This window comes from Camelina sativa, chromosome 9, assembly GCF_000633955.1.
Source record: "Camelina sativa cultivar DH55 chromosome 9, Cs, whole genome shotgun sequence".
NCBI classification, from domain to species: Eukaryota; Viridiplantae; Streptophyta; class Magnoliopsida; order Brassicales; family Brassicaceae; genus Camelina; species Camelina sativa.
In genome coordinates this window covers 2,828,828-2,833,608 of record NC_025693.1, presented here as the reverse complement: position 1 = coordinate 2,833,608, position 4,781 = coordinate 2,828,828, and the positions used below count along the sequence as shown (strand labels likewise).

At 30.1% G+C, this 4,781-nt stretch overlaps 1 non-coding gene across 1 annotated transcript; it reads left to right on the top strand.

Annotated features, from left to right (window-relative positions):
- Window positions 2,951-3,022, top strand: TRNAD-GUC. The gene has a single exon. It is a non-coding gene; the product is annotated as a tRNA-Asp (tRNA).

Genomic DNA, 4,781 nt, shown 5'->3' with positions numbered 1-4,781 from the left:
AATTTATTAATATATAGCGATTATTAATTTAAAGAATATTAAATAATTTACAGAAGTTCTAGTGTATATATTTGTATGCAACATTAATTTAGCTACGTAGGTTCACTAACAATACTACTACTATTTTGCAAAACTTAGCATTTGCCAATTAAACCTATTCAATTAAAGGAAATAAAATAATGGTTTTCACATAAATGAAGGCTCCACCAAATAATTGCAGACAGAGTGTCCGCAGGTTTCTATTTTTGGATACGTTCCGAAATCATGAAAAGAATGAATATTTCTATTATAGTACGTGTACTCAACATAATAAAAACGTCACAAATTTCGAAAAACATTCTTGTTTTTTTGGTTGCCAAAGACTATTTTATGTCTTCTTCACATCAGTGAACTCTACATCACCAAACTGTGAGTCCTCTTTCTTTTCTTTTTTTGCATGCGATTCAAAAATTGTTAGCCAGTGCGGATTTCCAAGTAGGTGACGCCGATTGAATCAGCTTCATCGCCTCCGTCATCACTCCTTCCACCGATGCAGCAGGCGCCACCGTAACACCGTCGGCTCTGCTTCCCGACGATAGCTTTCCGTTTGGAAAGGGTTCGAATCGACAGGATCTAGCGTGTGAAAATACCGAGAGTTTTGGGATTCTCAGAGGAGGTGAAGAAATTGATCTACAAGGATTTAAGAGTACATTTGCGTGTAATGGTGTGATTAAAAAGGTAATTCTTTTTTGTTAAATCTGGTGTAGTTGATCTGAGATGGGTTTTGCCAAGTGAGGATGAAAATTAGTTAGGATCATTAGGATCAAGTGTTTCTGATTTTGAGTCAGAATATTTTACTTTTATATTTTCATATAAAGAGTCCAATTTTAACAATTTGATGTGGAAACAAGATCCGATTCTACCAAGTTGCGATTTTAGCGTTAGAGAGTCTTTATACTAGTTAACACCACGAATCTTGATTCTCAGTTTAGAGTTCGCATTTGAACTTTTAAGTCATCGTTTACTCATAGAAAAGATGATTCTTGTTTTCGTAAAAATGTGTCCATACGGCAAGAAACCACTTTTACTGGATATTGTGTTCTTGAGTTTTCTATATAGTTTTGCCAAGATGTCAATTTTTAAGACCACATTCTTTAAACACTCGTCTTCCGATTTGTCTCATTGGTTCAGTACTTAACTAAGTATCATTGTGTAACTTGTGTTCATAGGCTTTGATATGTAGTTGATTTTGCATTGCCTTAAATGGAAATATAATGTTTATTTTCTTTTCCAGTATTTCTCCAGTACTGTTGAATAGAAGAAAGCAAAATCAGGATGTCGTTGATTAGATGGATCATATTTTTCTTAGCCGTCATTAAGGTAAACTTAATTTATAGTCTTTTACGTATATTTCTGCTGTTAATTTTTTTTAATAAATTCCGAAGTTGAGGGAAAAAAGAATATGAGGATGAAATATAAAATAATTTTTTTTCTTTTTTAACAGACATCTGCTGAGGATGATGTTGTTTGTGTTGATGTATATAACCAACCGGCGTTTAATCATGATCTTTTAAAAAATCACAAGATTCAGGTTTATTTAATTTTTTAAATCATTTTATTTAGTAATCTATTTTATATATTATTAAAATTATGTTAATTTAAGCTTTTAATAATATTTTTTGAAAGACCAGCTAATAAACTTTTTTGTCAATTTCTTTTTCTAGGAACGACCATCCGAAATTCCAAAACCGATCCAAATACAAACGAAAAGCAAATGGAAAACACTTGAAGCCCACGTAAGCACTTTTCGGTGTCCGGCAAATACGGTTCCAGTTCGATATTACGAAATGGCGAGTTCTACATCTACTTCAGTTTTATCTTATCCACATGAGGTATTATCATACATTACATAGTTGATAAAAATTTTCAATCACAAATTTTATCGTTTTTAAAAAGCATTTGATTATACACTTAATTACCCACCTACTAATTAGGAATAACTAATATGCAAAGTAATCAGTAGATCTATTTTCATACATACACTATTATAATCTTTCGTTTATACTCTTATCAATATCTATGGAGAAATATACTAAAGGGCCATTTAGGAACGGTTTTGAGACTTGTTTTAAAGAAAATATTAGTGGACTTTCCTAAAATATTTCTCGGCCTTGGCCACTTTTGGCTAACACTTAGACTGGGCCTGAGAATATTTTATACTTCTTATGTCGTTCTGGAAATTATCCCCTGAATCTCATGCCTAAAATACAAATTAATTACTATAAAAAAACGAAAATTTGTAAATATAACAGTATGAAGTTATTTTGTATTTTAGGCATGAGATTCGTTTTGTATTTTAGGCATGAGATTAATGTATTTTATGAGATTCGTTTTGTAAATTAATGTATTAATCATGCCTAAAATACAAAGTTATTTTGTATTAATCTCATGTATTAATCACTTATTTTTGTAAATATAACAGTATGAAGTTGAAAGATAAAATTTGATTTTGTATTTATGGTTTTTCCTTAAATCATTTAGTAATATATATATTTATTTTTGCTAGCGTTTTGACGATTTGTGAAGCATATCTATTCTAGAAACATCACACAGCCAATAATATGTTTATTGATTTATTCAGTTTTTTTTTGGGTTTTTCACTTCTTTATATTTTTGTGACTTGGAAAATAATAGCATGCCGTTGTAACTACAAAAACCCCGTCAAAACTGTACGGAGCAAAGGCGACCTTGAGCGTTTGGAACCCTACTGTAGAAACAGAAGGCGAGTTCAGCTTATCCCAAATTTGGATTTCTTCAGGAAGTTACGAGACAAACGATATTAACAGTATTGAAGTTGGATGGCACGTAAGTTTAAGATTTATGGTGTTATCTTTTTTTTTTTTTGAAAATACACACATAAAGAATAACATATCTTATAGTATTAGTGGTAACATATCTTATAACATATCTTGTCGTTGTAGTATAGTGGTAAGTATTCCCGCCTGTCACGCGGGTGACCCGGGTTCGATCCCCGGCAACGGCGTCAAAATTTGATATGCTCAAATTTACCTAGAGCTACTCTCTCAAATTAAGAGATCACTGCAGTACTTAGGGGTCGAATTCCACAAGGACTCAAGACTACACAATAAATTATAGAGTTTTTCAATTATGCTAAACAAATTGATTTAAATAAAGAAAAGCAATGCAAAATATTAAATAAAAGCTGTTGTAAATTCAGAAGATCAAAAAGCTAGGTCTAGGGAATTTTTCAGGTAATTATGAATTATTAAATCAACAAATAAATAAATTAGGATTCAAACAATTAAGAACAGATCTAGAACTCTAAACACTTTTGTAAATTAAATCAGTTCTCACTGCAAATAATATCTAAATTTAAAACCAGAAAATCCAAATCTCTTTGTAAAATTCTAGGTAATAAATCAGCAATAAAATCAGGTTTAGATTGTTCACAAAATTATTAAATCAAATCTCTTTGCAAGAAATAATTTTGCTCATCAAAAGGTTTTATCAGGAAATCAATTATATTCTCATATCAATTTATTTTCCTAAAGTATTAATTCTAGATGGCCAATCAAGGATTAATATGAAGAACAACCTAAGATGAAGATCTAGCAAGATAAAGAATCCTAAATAATCAGATCTAATAATTCATAAAATCCCTGTGAAAAACCCTAAACCTAACAAGCAAACTACTCAGACATAATCAATGAAGAACAAGACATGATTCTGAATAATAAGCAATTGAAATTAAAAGAGTAAGGAAGGAGTTTAAGAATTCTTCTCTCAAAGCAGTTCAGATCTCTCTCCCAAAAGCTCTCAAAATCTCACAGGGTTGCAGAAAAAATAAAACTCTCTAGAATAAAACTTAAGGGTTTGGAAAACCTAAAAACACTATATATATGTCCTAAAACACGTCAGGGACTTATGTTGCAAATATGGAAAACTTCGGGCAATTTTGTAAAACTTCCAAATTTGAAGACTTGTCTCGATTTGCAATGGGTGTCGACCGATGCTCTTCTAGTGTCGATCGATGCCCTTCGTATAATCAGACTTCAAATTGATTCTTCGAGATTTATGCTCCAAAACAATCCAAATTGCTCTTTTTCGCTTCTTTCATGCTAAAAACCTGTAAAGACTCAAAAACAATCTAGAAACAAATGAAAAGACACTAAAATACTCCTTATATCATGGTTAAAAACCACAAAAACCATGATATATCAAATACACACATAAAGAATAACATATCTTATAACTATTTAAAAAAAAATCTTATAACTTTTTTTTTTTTGTAGGTTTTTCCAGATTTGTATGAGGACAGTAAACCAAGATTGTTCATCTATTGGACGGTAAGTAACTAAAAAATTTGTTTGTCAACTTTATCTCATCTGTTTTATATTAAAATTAAAGAAAAGAATCATTACTAATTAACCTGAAATTAAAGTTATTAGAAAAATTATTTAGTTAATTAGTATGAAGACAAGAATCCTTATTAATCTGAAATTTAAGTTTTTGAAAATAAATTATTTAGTTATACTATACCGCCATTTAAAAATAGTGTAACTTGTATAAATAAATACTATTATCGTATCTGCATATTAGAGTGTATATTATACATAAATCCAGTCCCTTTTTTAATGATCATATAGTAGATTTTAATACGAAAATGTGCACTAAACTACGGTAAAATAAATACATATAGATAAATATTATCTGACGACATTATTTGTAACCGGAATTCTCTTTTAATGTATTGTTAATTTTTAAAGTACGTTGGAATTTTA